This window comes from Rhinoderma darwinii, chromosome 3, assembly GCF_050947455.1.
Source record: "Rhinoderma darwinii isolate aRhiDar2 chromosome 3, aRhiDar2.hap1, whole genome shotgun sequence".
Classification (NCBI taxonomy): Eukaryota; Metazoa; Chordata; class Amphibia; order Anura; family Rhinodermatidae; genus Rhinoderma; species Rhinoderma darwinii.
This window is the reverse complement of record NC_134689.1, coordinates 249,807,201-249,825,930: the sequence shown is the minus strand read 5'-3', so window position 1 is coordinate 249,825,930 and position 18,730 is coordinate 249,807,201. Positions and strand designations below refer to the sequence as shown.

Sequence of the window (18,730 nt, the reverse complement as noted above, 5' to 3'; positions counted from 1 at the left end):
GCCCCTCAAAAAACAAGCCCTCACATTGCTCAGTTGACGGAAAAATAAAAAATCTGTCTTTCAGAATATGGCGGCACAAAAAATTTGGTAAAGTGATAAAACATAAAAAAATATATACAAATTTGGTATCGCAGTAATGAAATGGCGTAATTTTTTGCCCATTTCACACCCCAAATATTAATTTTTTCAGCTTCCCAGTACATTATGCAGTACAAAAAAATGGTACCATGAAAAACTACAACTTGTCCAGAAAAAAACAAGTCCTCATATGGCGATGTCATTGAAAAAATAAAAACGTTAGGGCTTTTGGAAGGCGGAGAAAACAAAAAAAATCCGAAGATTTGCCGTGTCCTTAAGGGGTTAATGGCTTAAGAGAAAAATATTAGACAAACAGCCCAAATAATGGCAGGTTCACGATGTATTGGCATTTATTGTGTACATAATTGTGACTCTTTCTAGTGAATCAATTGTAACGTGGAGTGTTTTGTTTGCACGCCTGTCTCCAATCTTATTGAGGCTGATACAGATGGGACTGCCAAGCCCCATTATAAGAACCACATGTCTGACAAGAGGAAGAATTGTAAACATGATGTGAAACAGATAGCAAAGTGGTGAGATATTTCTGCAGCCAATCCTTGTCCGTTAGGGAACACTGTTGATGGAGCTAAATTGTGAGATAGCAGTTTTTAGCTGCACATGGAAAATGGAGATCAGAGAAAAATGTGGCACTTACTCGTATATCTGCAGTATTGCTCTTAACTACTATGTTGTTTAGAGGGGTGATTATATTTAAAGGGGTTTTCCCATCATCAATATTTATCACCTATCCGCAGGAGTGCGTCTCCATCAGCCTCTTAGAAAGTGAATGGAGCGGTGGCTGTTCTTGTGCTTTCTCGGTCAGCCCCATAGAAAGTGATTTGAGTGGTGGCCGAGCATTCTCAGTACCGCTCCATTAATATGGGGCGCACAGGAATGACCAGGTAAGCCCATTCTCAGGATCGGTGGAGGTCCCAGCAGTCGGGATAGGTACATCAATGATGGGAAAACCCCTTTAGGTGGAAAGTAAAGTGAGTTATGCTGCCCTCCTAGCAGTAGTATTGGCAATGTGCTGCATACCCGCATTGAATAGGGACCCTTTGACTAAAATGATAAACAAATCCGTTGTAGAGAACACATCACTAAAAAAAATTGTATTGAGAAACTGAATGCTAAAGACAGATTAGTGTTGGGGGGAAAAAAACTTTTTTTTAAATGTAATTAAGTATTTATTGTGGTCCTTACAATGTTAAGGCTTTATACACAAAAACGTTATCCATAAGTTACATGAATTCCTAAATGTCTTCTTTCTACAAGTGTAGAAAGGTAAATTTGTGACATATTGGGCATAATAACACAGCTTGCATTTTGTGTAATGTACAGTAGTTAATTGCACACGCTGGACTATATGGACAGTGATGTCAAGGGCTTTTCCAGGCTCAGCGCTAAAAGTAGTGCCGTGCCCAGGGAGTCCTCGACGAGTGGAGGTGCTCCCTCTGCTCTGTACTAATGCTGAAGCAGGGAACTTGACGGTTCCTTGCTTCAGCATTGGATTCAACTGTATCTGCGTCCTGCGGACGCAGGTACAGTTGACACAGGGACATGCCACCTGGGACAGTGCCCGCAGTCCGGGACTGTCCTGCTGAATCCGGGATGGTTGGGTGGTTTGTATCCCCTAAAATACCTAATAGTCTCATTGACACCTTACACGTCAGACACGCGTCCCCCAGGTTTTGTTTATTTTATATTTTTTTAATTAATTCGCACAGCATACATTGTTACGACTGTCAAAAAGCCATGGGAACCTGATGGTAAAGTGTGAACAGAGACCTACTTTAATTGATGTATCATCAAACACTAGTAAGGGTCTATTCACACAATATGGTCAAATGTTCTTTTTGCTGTGATTTTTGCTTAAAGCGTAAATAAACCTTCGCAAAAAAAATTTAACTGCTGTTATGTGAATAGGTGGTACCAGATGGGCGATTATTAGCAGAATATGATGCGCTCTCCTGGCTGCATGACGCCAATATGGGGGCGTGCCTGCTGTTTGGGCGCAGCCTATGTGCACTGTGTGTGGATTTCTGCTAGTAATAAGAAACCGCCAAGAAATGTACTAAAGGGAGTGGCTATTTCGCACACATAGTTACACAAAGAGGAGCCCAAATTAATTAATAAAGTACATTACGAAATGTATTTATATTAAATATGCTGCCGGAAAATATAACGTTTATTGAAAGTTAATTTATGCTTTAATTGCAGAAAAACTGCGGTGCTTTGCCACAATATCTCTTTTTCTGATAGGATGTGAAGGTGGTGAGGGAATGCTACTTTTGTTCGCTATAGCCACAATTTTTTTGTTCACCACAGCCACAGTATAATTTGGAAATTGTGAGGTGGAAGTCTGTATAACCGAGCCGTTAAACTACAATTGTGTCTGTTCAGTGGTGGTAGTCTTTACAGTGTAGCTGTCGCATCTTGAGGCATGGGGCACTGCCATATTTATCTAGTATGTTCTTTGACCCTCCTACTTGTGGTAATTACATGTGTTTTTTTTTTTATGTCTCGCGTTAGAACAATGGATTCTTCTGAATTATTACAATGCTGCCATGCTCTCAATGTCAGGACATGACTGAAATCTGCTGTGTAAACCCGGGGAATAAGATACAGATAAACATTTCTCTGTTTGAGTGGGCGTTCCTGTGAGTTTTGGGTAATCACTAGGTGTCTTGGCAAGTCATCTATGTTACTATTGTTCGGTATCACATCTATTTTCTGGGTGTTACGTTTTTAACTCAAAACAAAAAATGTCTGTTCCTTACCGATAGGCTGGATTTATATAGGTTTCCCCTTCAGACAGTTGGTCAAATAATTTTGGTAATTACTTGAAGAGGTATTTTGTTAGGTTTGGAATAGGAAACGTGATTCGCATACTAGCAAAGAAATGACCCTGCTATCGCTCACAATGGGGTTAACTATCTGAACATGTTTTACAGACGTCCCTCATATTTGCACTGTTCTTTTAGGCTATGTTCACACATCGCAGTCAATTTGTGGTTTCTATAAGACCTTTTTCGAAAAAAAATTAAAACTGGCATTTTGTCGCAATTGAGCCATTTATTTCAGCATGCACTAGCTTCTAGGTTCTCAACCACGTCTCTAGTGTACTCGCACTGTCTTTGTGCTGTGCTCTTAATATATTAGCTCAGTATATGATCATAGCCTTCAGGGTTCTTTGATGTAATTTAGTTTTTTTTCTCCCTTATAACCATTAAGAAACACTGCTCTAGCTCATTCATTGGTGGAGTTGTTTACTCCATTGACTTCCAGGGCATGTATTATCAGAAATTGGCATATAGATTAAGACTTTTACATATACACTTTTTTTTTTTTTTTTTTTTTTTTTTTTTTTTTATGCCACTATCCAAATTTCTTGGAATATTCCAGTTTTCACACTGGTCGCAAGGGCAGTTCAAATAAGTTAATAATTTTGTGGCTCAATTGTCAGCTTTGCTGTATACAGTGGAACAAGGATGACCAGAGTCATCTCATTAGAAGATGAGCCAGTTTAAAGGTATATTCCCACAGGATATGCCATAAATGTTACGGAAACAACCAAGCCTGCTTTGGCTTCCGTGTGCAGTCCTTTATTTCAATGGACCTAATGAATGGAATGGCCAAGACTGTTATGTCAAAATCGGACAGGAGTAGGACTGGTCCTATTTTTGTCGGAACGGCCACATGGTTCCGTTAAGACAACGAAATGTGCATGGCCCCATAGAAATTAATGTCAGGTTGCTATCCGTTAAAAAAAACAGTACACTGAAGAAAATAACTGAAGTGGGCATGAGGCCTTATGAAACTAAAATACAATAAACATATGAGACAATCCCTCTAAGTAGCTAAAACCTTAATTTGGAAAACCACTTTTAAAATCTGCATTTATTCTAGCATACTTTCATAGAAATGTAAAACAAAGCAATTTGACTAAACCAAAAACAACCTGGAGTTCTGCAGAATTCTCGTGCCACACAAACTGTGCATGGATCCAATTTTATTCTGGATCTCATTCACTATTGTTGAGATTGTCCGTGTAGTGTATTTGGGTTATTTTGGATTTTGTTCCACTAAAAGAAAAAGAAAGTCTGACTATATTTCTACAACTATCCCTATGACAAGTTTCAGCCATGATACACAAAACTGCTGAAAAAAGTGGTGAGATTATGCAGTCTACCTGACACTGAAAAGACAGATTAGTTTCCTCTTACATAGAGTTCCCTTGAGTCCTACACTGCAAAAAGCAGTCCCCTTTTGGAGCTGGAAACTTGTATTCCTAGAAATCAGTCATGCTATATTACAGGAATTAATAGAAATGTAATCCTTTATTTGTTTTACTTCATTTTGCTGCCAGAAGGAAGAATGTGGGGCTTATACAATGGCTTTTGAGCATGCAGGTGTTGCCCGCTGTAATGGTTTTTGTTCTAATTATTGTTGCGAGCTGTATGTCGTAAGCTTGTCATTGGTAGTCTTCAGACTATATTCCGATAAGGATATATATTTATTAGCTCACTTTATAACCAGGCTGCTGTTTGGGGCTATTTAGTGATTCTCTTCACTGGTTTTATAGGTTACTAGTAATATGATCTATCTTGATGATATCAATTATGTTTACTTGTTCTTATGATAAAAGTTTTGTTCTTTATCATACTTTTTTGGTTTTTTTTCCATTTTCTTGGAATTTGGGGCCAGATTTAATAGGACTGTTTTTTTCCCATACCCCAATCCTAATATAAGGAGCACTGGACAAAGACCACTTTATTGCCATCTGTTGAATGTCTTTTCTGACTACTTCTGCAGGAAAGGATGCAGCTCGATTCTGTCAGTGACAATATTTAGCTCCATTCATTCAACACCGGGTTAAACAACCAACCTCTTAAGGGTATGTTCACACGTCTTAACAAATTACGTCTGAAATTATGGAGCTGTTTTCAGGCGAAAACAGCTCCTGAATTTCAGCTGTTTTTGCAAGTACTCGCGTTTTTCGCGGCGTCCATTACGGACGTAATTGGAGCAGTTTTTCAATGGAGTCAATGAAAAACTGCTCCAAAAACGTCCAAAGAAGTGACATGCACTTCTTTGACGCGGGCGTCTTTTTACGCGCCGGCTTTTGACAGCGATGCGTAAAATTACACCTCGTCTGAACAGAACATCGTAAAACCCATTGCAAGCAATGGGCTGATGTTTGTAGGCATAATGGAGCCGTTTTTTCAGGCGTAATTCGAGGCGTAAAATGCCTTTATTACGTCTGAAAATAGGCCGTGTGAACATACCCTAATGCATCAAGATAGATAAAAGAAAAAAGGACACAGCGTCAGATGGAAGTGATAGAAGAGGTTTGTTTTTCCAGGGAAACCAAATATATACTTCCTTTTCCAAATTGCAAATACTGGCAGGTAAATGCAAAGAGGTGCAAGCTGCTGCCGATCCCCAAACGCAAATACCTAAAGGAGTTGCCTTGATGAAAATTGTAAAGAAAATAAAATAAAAAAGAGGGATACTGTAGGTTGGTTTATTGCATAAAAGCAAGGTAAACAGATTGCTACGCGTTTCAACGCTGGACTGGCGTCTTCCTCAGGCAGATGTGTGTGTGGTGTCAAAACGACCTAGGTGGTGTTAAAACGAAATGTATGGCATTGCACTGGATAAATGACCAGCTCCCAACACTTAAGTTATATATTTGTTTAGTTAAAGGACATGTCTTTTTCAACCGTAGTAACTATGTAATTCTATTATTCCATATGAAAACATTGTATACAATAATCGTAGTTGTGCACAATAATTCTTGAAAATTTGGGACCTATGGAATAACTCCACTCTAACGATTTGCACTTTACATAGTCCTTGAGAGGAGACCTCCCATCATAAATCTGTCCTCTAACTTTTAACCTTTACCTCTGTGTAAAGGAAAGTTCAGTTCCAGTCGCAGATACCACTGTTGCAGGTTCATTCATTCAGCTAATGGAAAATCTTGCAGGTTAAATTTTTTTATTGTTAATAAAAACACATTAGATGACGTTGTGCTATTTGGGATTTATATATGTCTATACAAACTTTATACCTTTTGTGTACTCCTTTGCATATGGATTATTTTAATTTGTAAGAATTTGGCTGTACATCAGGACAATCTACACTATATGGACAAAAGTATTGGGACACACCTCTTAATCATTAAACTCAGGTGTTTCATTCAGTCCCATTGCCACAGATGTATAAAATCACGCACCTAGCCATGAGTCTGCCTTTACAAAGATTTGAGAAGGAATGAGTCGTTCTAAAGAACTCAATAAAATTGAGCGTGGTACTGTAACAGGATTGTCACCATTGTAACAAATCAGTACGTGAAATGTCTTCCCTCCTAGATATTTCACAATCAACTCATATTATTGCAAAGTGTTAGCATTTTGGAATCACCACATCTCAGCCACGAAATAGCAGACCAAGTAAAGTTACAGAGCATGGGCGCAAATTCTCTGCTACTCAAAACTGTAAAGTTCCAAACCTGTAGCATTAACATCCAAACAAAAACTGTACTGGGAGTTCCATGGCATGGGTTTCCATGGTCAAGCATCTACATGCAATCCTTACATCACCATGTACAATGCCAAACATCGGATGGAGTGGTGTAAAGCACGTCGCCATTGGACTCAGGAGCAGTGGAACCGTGTTCTGTGGAGTGACGAAACGACCTTCTACATTGTGTCAACTGTAAAGTTTGGTGGTGGAGGAATAATGCTATTTGGCTGTTTTTTCGGGGTTGACCCCTTAGTTCCAGTAAAGGGAAATCTTAATGCTTCAGCATACCAAGACATTTTGGACAATTGTAGCTTTCAACTTTGAGGGAACAGTTTGGGGTTTGGCCCTTTTCTGTAACCGCGTGACTATGCCCCAGTGCACAAAGCAAGGTCCATAAAGGCGTGGTTGGGTGAGTTTGGTGTGGAAGAACGTGACTGGCCTGCACAGGGACCTGACCTCAACCCCATCAAACACCTTTGGGATGAACTAGAACAAAAATTACAAGTCAGGCCCTCTCATCCAACATCTGTGTTTGAACTCACAAATGCTCTTCTAGATAAATGGGCAAATATTCCCACAGACTCACTCCAAAATCTTGTCGAAAGCCTTCTCAGAAGAGTGGAAGCTGCTGTTTAAGCTGGAAAGGGAAGACCAACAACATATTCATGCCTATGATGTAAAATGGGATGTCCTAAAAGCTGCTGTAGGTTTCCCAATACTGTTGTCCATATAGTGTATGTTTAATATACTTGCCCTGCTCTAAAAGTTAATAAAATGCGTTACGTTTAAAAAAATATATATATATTGTCATGACCTCTTTAGGATGTTCGTTTGTGTAGCTTGTTAGGTTACTTATGAGTTCAACTGCTGTTGGGTAGGATCGTGGTTAATCTACAAAAATACATAATCTTTAACCTCTTCCCGACATCTGCCGTATATATACGACGCATGTCTGGTGGGAAAGTATGGAGCCGACTCACGGGCTGAGCTTGCTCCATAGAATGAGCATGTCCATTGTATCTTACAGCCGACACTTCGGTGTTACCAGCGGGATCCCGCTCGGGCGCCATCCCACTAGTTTAACCATTTAGATTCCGTGGTCAATAGCGACCACGGCATTTTAGTCGTTATAAACAGGGGTGGCCCCCTGTAACGTTGCAACAACACTCCCGTGGGGTGCCGATGGCATGGCAGCCTGGGGCTGCCATCTTTGTACTCCCTGTGAAGCCCTGCGTCCAGCAGTGCTTCATAGGAGACTGTCCGTATAACAATATACTGCAAAACATTAGTATTGCAGTATATCATGCAAGCGATCGCTAATTCAAGTCCCCTAGGAAGACTAGTAAAAAAAAAAAGTTGAACGTAAAATATATATTTTTTTAACCTCCTAATGCACGATGATGCAAAAGTACATGACGTACAGGTGCCTTGAGGGGTTAAAAAAAACAAAACTTTTTTTTTCCCATGACCGTTTGCCCTGCCTTAATGCAGGCACCATGATGTACCGTTATTTCATGGTTTTGCTCAAGTCACCATGTCCAAAGACATAGTGACGGAACAGTGAGATCGGCAGTCACTATGATGCGACTGTGATTGGTCAGTCTGTAGTGAATGACCAATCACCGCATTGCAGCATGGTTACCCGGCAAAAAAAGCCATGGAGCCAATTTGCTAGCCGATCTTTTGTAGGCAACAGGAGGCCTAAGGCCCCATGCACACGAATGTGCTTTTGCAGCCGCAATTCCCCAAAAAATTCACGGGAAAATTGCGGCCCCATTCATTTCTATGGGCCCATGCACACGACCGTGGTTTCCACGGTCTGTGCCTGGACCGCAGAAAGAACGGACATGTCTTATTACGGCCATGTTCTGCGGTCCAGGCTCAAAGAAAAGAATGGATGTGGCCATGTGCACGGGTGGCTCGCGGATGACACTCCGCGGCCGGCCGACCCGAAAATCACGGCCGTGCACATGGCTACACTCGTGTGCATGAGGCCCAACAATGGCCTCCTGTCTGCCAAGTACGGAGGCCTAAAAGGCTTCCGGACATAAACAAGATGGCAGCGGGCTCAGAACCTGATCCTGCGCCATCAGCCGTGGGTGTCCGCTGTATATCACAGCTGACACCCTGCTGTAACGGCAAGGAACAGAGCTAGCTCCGATCCCTGCCATTAACCCCTTAGATGCTGTGATCAAAAGCAATTGCGACATCTTAGTTGATTTGTAGTTGTGCAATGTGCTCGCGGGGGTGACTGTCATTGCTATGGCAACCGAAGGCCAACAGTGGCCTCCTAGTCTGCCATGTACGGAAGCCTATTAGGCCCTGCCCGGAGGCAGAGCCATATAGGCTTACTGTCAGTGAATAACTGACCGCTCTAATGCATTGCACTACGTGGGTAGTGCAATGTATTAGGGTAAAGATCACATGTGCAGGCCTTCAAGTCCCCCAGTGGGACAAAAAAAACAGATTTAAAAATTGTGCAAAAGTGTAAAAATAAAAGATATAGAAGTAACAAAAACAAACTGCCTTTTTCCAATAATAAGTCCTTTTATTATAGGAAAAAAGTGTAGCTAAACGTTCGACAAACTTCTGACATGTCATAGTGACTTGTCAGAAGTTTGGATTGGTGGGGGTCCGAGCACGGAGACCCCCACCAATCGCTAGAACGAAGCAACTGAAGTGCTTGTGTGAGCGCTCAGCGGCTTCGTTTCTGTTCGGCTTTTTCCGGAAAGCCGATGTATCGGAGTACGGGCTCATAGACTTTGTATGGAGTCCATACACCGATACATTTATTTCCGGAAAAAGCCAAACAGACACGAAGCAGCTGAGCGCTCACACGAGCACTTCAGCTGCTTCGTTCTAGCGATTGGTGGGGGTCTCAGTGCTCGGACCCCCACCAATCCACACTTCTGACATGTCAGAAGTTTGTCAAATGTTTAGCTACGCTTTAAAGTATACATTTGGTATGACCGCGTCCGTAATGACCCAAACTATAAAACTGTTATTTTTCCCGCACAGTTTTTTGGTCACTACCTCTCCAAAAACATAAAATAAAAAGTTGCATGTACCCCAGAATAGTACAAATAAAAACTAGCTTTGTCGACGCAAAAAGAAATAAGTTATGGCGCTCTAAATATGGTGGCACAAAAAATCAATTTTAAAAAAATCAAAACGTTTTTATTGTGCAAACGCTGCAAAACATGAAAAAACTATATACGTATTGTCACGTTGGGTGCGTGGGCCCACTGGGCCGAACCGCCTTGACAGTATGGCAGCTGGCCAAATAGGTTGTACCTGTGGTAATTTCAGACCGTAGCAAGACCGGTTCGGATGGGACTTTGGCAGCAGGCCTACACCAGGCGTGGTGTAACAGGAAAGGCGTAGTACTCAGTGCAGCACGACTCCAACTCTATACGGCACTTGGTTCTGGATAGCACAGGATACAGGTAGCATGAACCGGAACACTGGGAACTAGGAAACACTAAGGGACCATTTGCAGGGACGAACATAGGTAAATGACGACAATGCTCAGGCAATGCAGGAAGGGGCAGGGCCCTTCTTTATAGTCCAGGGTGCTCATTGGCTAATTTGGGTCTTCAATTCAGGTGCGCGCTCGGGACACGGCCGAGAGAAGCGGAAGTGAGCGCTGGCGTCTCCTGAGGAGGAGATGCGGGCCAGCGCTCACTGATCCATGGCTGCGGCCGTCAGGAGATCAGTAAACCTTATAGCCCGCGGCCATGGGCATTACATATATGGTATTGCCGTAATGGTATCGACCCGCAAAATAAAGTAAAACATTTAATTTATAGCGCACAGTGAACACTGTAAAGAAAATAAAAAGAATAAAAAAACGTCAGAATTGTAGGTTTTTGGTCACCTTACTTGCCAAAAAATTGAATAAAAAGTGATCAAAAAATCGCATGTACTCCAAAATGGTACCAATGAAAACTACAGATTTGTCCGGCAACAAATAAGCCATCACAGAGCTCCGTTGGCGGAAAAATTAAGCTCTGGCTCTCAGAATATGGCAACGCAAAATGTGCAGTGTTCCAAAAGCGGATAAGATTGGGCAACATTTATCAGTGTGACGCTGGCCACATATCTGTGGATTATGAATTTATCGCATTATTATACCACCTTTATTACACCCTGACGTACTCCGCAAAGTTTACATATGTCCCCACATTATAAACTGAAATAGCAGCAAAACCCCAAACAGGACTACAACCAAGCAAAATCTGCGCTCCAAAAGCCAAATGGCGCTGCCACCCTTCTGAACCCTACAGCGTGCCCAAACAGCAGTTTATGTCCACATATATGGAATTGCCATACCTGGAAAAACCCGTTTAACAGTTTGAGATATTTGTCTTCAGTGGCACAAACTGGGCACAACATATTGTGCATTAAAATGGCATATCAGTGGAAAATTGCAATTTTTAATTTGCACCATCCCCAGCGCATTAATTTTTAATGTAAAAACACCTGTAGAGTCAAAATGTTCACTATACCCCTTAAAATGCCCAAAGGGATGTAGTTAACAAAATAAGGGTAATTACTTGGGGGTTTGTTTTCATATTTGACCAACAAGCCTTGCAATTGTGGGCCAGTGCTGTGAAAATCACCCAAAAAATCCAACTTTATTAGGCAAAAGATTTATTCCCCAATACCAACATTGATGAGCAGAAATTGGCTTTGATTAAAGAAGCACTCGAAGTCTTTGAGCCAGACATTTTAGGTATTCTCTCCAACAACTTTATTGTGGAATCCATATCTTCTAAAACGGTACATACAAAATCTCTCAAAAATATATAAAGTTTTGATGGCCAACTCTGAAACGCCATCATATATAGGGGAAAAGAACTAACGTACTATTTCCTATGGAAACCATTAACACCATTATTGGGTACGCTTAATCGGACTCTTGTTCAATACGAATACAATAAATAAATTACAAAATAATATCTCGCTGGTACAAGACTCCAGATCTACTAACTAGGATAGATCCCAATTACTCTTCCAAATGCTGGCGCTGCAAAAATGAGATAGGATCCCCTTCACACATTTGATCCCCTTCTGCATGCCAAATTGGACTCCTGCCTTTGTGAGCCCTGCCTTATGTCCAAACAGCAGTTTATAACCACATGTGGGGTATTGCTGAACTCTGAAGAAATTGCTTTACAAATGTTGTGGTGCTTTTTCTCCTTTATCCCTTGTCAAAATGAAGAAATTCAACAATTGTAGTGGGAAAACAAATGTAGATTTTCATTTTCACTGCCTATTTCCAATAGATTCTGCAAAAGACCTGCGGGGTCTAAATGCTCACTATACCTCCTAGATAGATTCCTTCAGGGGCGTAGTTTCCAAAATAAGGTCACTTTTGGGGGGTTTATACTGTTTTGGTCCCTCAGGGGCTTTGCAAATGCAACATGGCACCGGAAAACCATTCCGGAAAAGCCAAATAGCGCTCCTTCCTTTCTAAGCCCTGCCGTGTGTCCAAACAGCAGTTTATTACCACGTATGGGGTATTGCCGTACTCAGAAGAATTTGCTTTACAAATGTTGTGGTTCTTTTTCTCCCTTAGGGTATGTGCACACGTAGTGTTCAGCTGTTTTTCGAGCCCAAACCATCAAGAAAAACGAATGAAAAATCGGAAGCAGAACACCTACAAACATCTGCCCATTGATTTAAATGGAAAATACGGCGTTCTGTTCCGACAGGGCGTTTTTTATGTGGCCGTTTTTCAAAACGGCCGCATAAAAAAAACGCCCGCGAAAAAAAAGTGCATGTCACTTAATGAGCGGTTTTTGTAGCCGTTTTTCATTGACTCTATAGAAAAACAGTTCCAAAAACGGCTGTGAAAAACGCGAGTATGATTAAAAAAAGTCTGATAATCAGGAGCTGCTTTCCCTTGAAACCAGCTCCATATTTTCAGACGTCTTTGATTTTGTGTGTGCACATGCCCTTATTGTGAAAATGGAAAAAATCTGAGCTAAAACTACATTTTATTAGAAAAAAAACATTGATTTTCATTGTCACTGCCTAATTCCACTAAATTCAGCAAAAAAACCTGTGGGGTCAAAATGCTCACTATAAACTCTTGATAAATTCCTTGAGGGGTGTAGTTTGCCAATGATTATATAGGGGGGTTTCTAATATATAGGACCTAAACCACTTCAGAACTGAACTTGTCCCTAAAAAAAGGCTTTTGAAATTTTCTTGAAAATGTGAGAAATTTCTGCTAAAGTTCTAAGCCTTGTAAATAAAAGGCTGTTCAAAAAGCAATGCAAATGTAAAGTAGACATATGGGAAATGTGAACTAGTAACTATTTTGTGGTATTTTTATCTGTCTTACAAGAAGATACATTTAAATTTATAAAAATGCAAATTTTTGTACATTTTCTTTAAATGTTGGTGTTTTTCACAAATAAACACTGAATGTATTGCCCAAATTTTACCACTAACTTAAAATACAATGTGTTACGAGTAAATCATTTCAGAATTGCTTAAACTGCCCTCATACCTTTTCCTGTCATAGCGCTGCCATTTCACGTCCTAATGGAAAGTGCCATGAATTTGCTTCCGCTAGTGCTCCCATGGGAAACTTTTCTGGGGCTCCCTCTCTACCCACCGCAAATACGGACGCATCGGTGGGTAGTGAGCCTAACCAATCACCTCGATTAACCCTTTAGATGCCACGGTCAATAGTGACTGCAGCATTTAAGACGTTTGACAGAGGGAGGAATCTCTCTTTTGTCAGTCTATTGGGACCCAGAGACACAAACTCCAGAGGCATGGCCTAATAGTTCCAAAGATTTATGTAAGCGATCAATAGATCCCAGCTTCTCTTTCCCCAGTGGGACAAATAAAATAAAAAAGTTAAACTAAGGTTAATAAGGTTTAGCAAAATAAATAAACCCCCCCCCCCTCCAAAAAACAAAAAAAAAACCTTTTAAGAATAGTAAAATAAAAACTAATTATATATTGTATAACCTGCTTATTTAAAACGTATTGTGCATCGTTTTTGTTTTTTTTTAAACAAAAAACTGGAGGAATTTCTGTTTTTCCCCCTATTACACTGTTGAAATTTTTTATGAAAAGCAAACATCAAATGATATGCATCCAAAACCGAAAACAAACTCGTCCTGCAAAAAACAATCCCTCATACGGCTATGTCGACGGAAAATGTGAAGTCATGGGTGTCCGTGGCACCCCAAAAAATGGTTAGTTTCCATAAAACATGCTTTTATTCAGCGTAAGTAGTAAAACAGAAAAAACTATTTTAATGTGGGATCACTGTAGTCATACCGACTCATAGGATAAAATAAACATGGCGTAAAATTTTAATCGCATGGTTCATGGCGTAAAAATAATGGCAAAATTGCTGCTCTTTTTTTTTTCCCCAAATAAATTCAAAATAAAGATTAATAAAAGTTAATCAGCAAGTTTATATGTACCTTTAAAATAGTGCCAATAAAAACTACAACTCGTCCGACAAAAACAAGCCCTCGTCAAAATAGCAAATCACTGTTTTCATTTTTATACTATTTGGCAGTAGAATTAATAAATTGTTTTAAAAAAAGATTTCCTGAAGTAGTAAAGTCAGCATTATATTGCTCGTTGTCGTATAACCTGCCATGTCACTGTAAAAAAGAAAAAAAAACATTTCACTTGAATTACTGGGATCCTGGGTTCACATCTGACCAGGAGACCTTTTGTGTTGGTATCTTCCAGGAACTCCATTTCCACCCCACATTCCAAAATAATACCAATAGGTTAATTTGCGTCCTGTGAAATTACTCCCAGGAGCTAAATATGTTGATGTAGTTAATAGGAAATGAAAGGTCATGGCAATCCTGTAACTACTGAAGGAAAAGTATCGGGGCACTGCTGTGGCCACTGTGAGAAATTGCATTGCTCTGCTGTGACTGTAGGGGGGAAGGGCACCGTAAGAGCTTATTCACATGACAGGGATGATCGGCCATGTGACAGACTTTTTTTTTTTTTTAAACGGCTGCATTAACATCAATGCGCGTTTATGGGGCTACTCACACAGCCGTTTTTTTGTTGTTTTTTTTTTGTTCTTTTCCGACCATCTGAACGGCGTGTGAAAAAATAGGGCATGTCCTATTTTCGCCCGTTTTCCCTGATCTCTCAAAAGACTCAATTCTATGACGGATCCGTGAAAACCGGTCCCGCACAGATGCAAATCAGTTTTTCACAGCCGATTTGACATCCGTTTATGTGAATACCGCCTAAGACCTTTTAAAGTATTATGAGTAATAATGGAACTTTGCCAGATTTATCACATTCTACCTTTGCTACACTTCATTTATTATTGTAGGACGGTGCCTTAGAAAGTACATAAGTGGTAACACTATCAGTAGTTCAGGGCTGGACAGTTCCCAAGAACCAGTCAGCCAGTGTTCCTGAAAAAAAATGGTTTCTGGCACCCAACCCATGGGAGCGATTTGTTAATGTATGCAAATTCTTCTCCTAAAAAGATGCTACTAGATTTCTATTTAAAGAGGCTCTGTCACCAGATTTTGCAGCCCCTACCTGCTATTGCAGCAGATCGGCGCTGCAATGTAGATTACAGTAACGTTTTTATTTTTAAAAAACGAGCATTTTTGGCCAAGTTATGACCATTTTCGTATTTATGCAAATGAGGCTTGCAAAAGTACAACTGGGCGTGTTTAAAAGTAAAAGTACATCGGGGCGTGTATTAGGTGCGTACATCGGGGCGTGTTTACTACTTTTACTAGCTGGGCGCTCTGAAGAGAAGTATCATCCACTTCTCTTCACAACGCCCAGCTTCTGGCAGTGCAGATCTGTGACGTCACTCACAGGTCCTGCATCGTGTCGGCACCAGAGGCTACAGTTGATTCTGCAGCAGCATCAGCGTTTGCAGGTAAGTAGCTACATCGACTTACCTGCAAACGCCGATGCTGCTGCAGAATCATCTGTAGCCTCTGGTGCCGATGTGTCCTCGCTCGTCTGACACGATGCAGGACCTGTGAGTGACGTCACAGCGTGATCTCTGGAGAACACGGCTGTGTCTGCACTGCCAGAAGCTGGGCGTTGTGAAGAGAAGTGGCTGATACTTCTATACACAACGCCCAGCTAGTAAAAGTAGTAAACACGCCCCGATGTACGCAAATAATACACGCCCAGTTGGACTTTTACTTTTCAACACGCCCACTTGTACTTTTGCAAGCCTCATTTGCATAAATACGAAAATGGTCATAACTTGGCCAAAAATGCTCGTTTTTTAAAAATAAAAACGTTACTGTAATCTACATTGCAGCGCCGATCTGCTGCAATAGCAGATAGGGGTTGCAAAATCTGGTGACAGAGCCTCTTTAAGCGCTCCTGAATCCTGCATTATTTATTCTTTGCATGCCTGACTGCAGAAACTCTAAATGCTTTGTAGTTTGAGTAAACAAGCATTTAATATCTGAGATGTGAGTGTCCAGGTACATCGGGGGAATTTATTAAGCACTCTACGCCAGTTTTCTTGTTTAGTAAAGTCGCAATTTGCGCAAAGATTGCACATAAATTTTGCGTCTATTGTATTTTTACACTGCCTTCGCTATGTTTCAAAAAAGTGGGTGGGGCTTAGTGGTAGTCGATATATATATATATATATATATATATATATATATATATATATATATATATATATATATATGTGTGTGTATGTAAGGGTATGTGCACACGATAGCAGGCATTTACGTCTGAAAAGACAGACTGTTTTCAGGAGAAAACAGCTGCCTCGTTTCAGACGTAAATGCTCCTCCTCGCATTTTGCGAGGCTTCTCTGACCGCCGTAAATTTTGAGCTGTGCTTCATTGAGTTCAATGAAGAACGGCTCAAATTACGTTGCAAAGAAGTGCCCTGCACTTCTTTGCCGAGGCTGTCAATTTACGCGTCGTCGTTTGACAGCTGTCAAACGACGACGCGTAAATTACAGGTCGTCTGCACAGTATGTCGGCAAACCCATTCAAATGAATGGGCAGATGTTTGCCGACGTATTGTAGCCCTACTTTCAGGCGTAAATCGAGGCATAATACGCCTCGTTTATGCCTGAAAATAGGTCGTGTGAACCCAGCCTAACATTTAAAGGGCTCTTGAGCAACCCACTGTTTGTTAGATACCTAACAATAAACTGACTGCTGGAAGGGAATCAATGGTTGGCATACAGATTTTATATTACAGGTTATTGATTGTGGAGACCCTCTATTAACTTGATATGATTGAAAAGGTTCTATCTAAAGAAGTCAAAACTGTACAGCTAAAAGGGTATTCTATAGTTAATTTTTTGTTGATCATCATTATTAAAGGTTTATTCCCAACTTTGGATATTTGTGGCATATGCATGGGATCTGCCATATGTCTGATAGATGTGGGTCCCAGATCTGGGACCTGCACCTATAGCAAGAACGGGGGTCGTCTGTTGAGGTGGCTGCTGACAGCAGATTCCAGGTGGGGGCTCTCTCCCTTCTGTTCTGTGGGAGATCCTAAAACAACGCTTGTTTGGCAATATCCGTAAATCCCATATAGTGGAATAGAGCACTACGTGTGCATGCACAGCCCCCTGTACCTTAGTCCCTGCCTGGAATAGGCGGTCGGGTGACCACTGTTCTCGATATAGGCATGGGTCCTACAGCTGGGATCCACATCTATTCTGCAGATAAACCATAACTGTCTAAGTTTTCTAAGATACATTCAATATCTTTATAATTGCTGTATGGTTGCTGCTGAAATATCTTTTATATAAGCTTCTCTTTTTATCACATACTAACCTCTGAAGCTTGAAAATTCTAAGGCCTCATGTCCACTTCAGTTTTTTTTCATCAGGGTGCTATTCGTTGTTTTAACTGATAGCACCCTGACACATTCATTTCAATGGGGCCCGTTCACACTTGCGTTGTTTAAACGGAACCTTATTCCATTAAAACAATGGAAGTGTGCATGGCCCCATTGAAACGCATGGCAGGACTTCCGGTTCCGGCGCTGACATGTGAGGAGGGTGCAGAGAGAGCTCCGTGCTGACCTAATGGAATAAACTGACACACGCATCGAACACGGCCAAAGAACATACCTCACCTTTCTCAGGGGTGCGGAGACGAACGGTGAGCTCACGGTCAGCGCTTACAGAGACTGACGGAAGTAACTTACCAGACCCACGCTCCCGAGTGCCTAGTCCCGACAGTGCAGGACACAGCACGAGAAGACGAGGCCACACTCACAGATATCACAACGCAGTGCAGATATCATCTCCGGTGCACCACCGAAAGGCAAGCACAAACATCTAATCTGTCCACAAAAACCGGCACGCTCCGGTGATTCGGAGAGCCACGTGTCTTCCTGATTGGTGGGGACAAGCGCCATCTTGTACCTCGGGCCCACTATCTATTGCAGCAGCAGTTACAGTTGCGGTCAATTACAGGGACGGCCCCTTATTAGTTATCACGGGGAGCAACATGCCGCCTGTGACTCGCAAAGAGAAACAGGCAACAAGTCGTTCCTCATCGGAACACGAAGACCAGCTCTCAGATGAAGATGGGATGGAGAATGGCGTCAGGAGTGGCAGTGGCGCCGGTAATTGATTACAAAAAACTGGCGATGGAAGTGGCCAAACGTATAACGCCAGATATACATGACACCCTAACAAACGCTATATCTGCCTCATTACAGCAGATGCAAGGTGAGATTGCTCAACATGGAGCGCGCCTAGACAAAATGGAGCAGCGCATCTCCATGATGGAGGACGATGCTGCTGACACTCATGGGACACTCCAGGAACTTCTAAATGAAAAACAAAAGATGGCTCTTAAAATTGACGACTTGGAAAATAGGTCGCGCAGAAACAATATACGTATAGTGGGCCTCCCAGAAAATATACCGGCCTTAAACTTAAAACGCATCTGTGAGTACGATTTGCCAAAAGTATTAAACATGAACGGCCCTTGTAAGGTGGAAAGAGCACACAGAGTGGGACCAGAGCGCCAACATTTACAGTCACAATCAGGAACCGATAAAAGAGCCAGACAAGACATAGTAAGATACCTGGACTATTCTGACAAGGAAGCCCTACTACGTTCATACAAAATGCGTCAGG

General features: G+C 41.4%; 1 protein-coding gene across 3 annotated transcripts in view; it reads left to right on the top strand.

Moving 5' to 3' along the window:
• The window catches only part of TLN2 (talin 2), a 218,796-nt gene that overhangs the window by 36,677 nt on the left and 163,389 nt on the right, over positions 1-18,730 (top strand). The window lies entirely within an intron of this gene.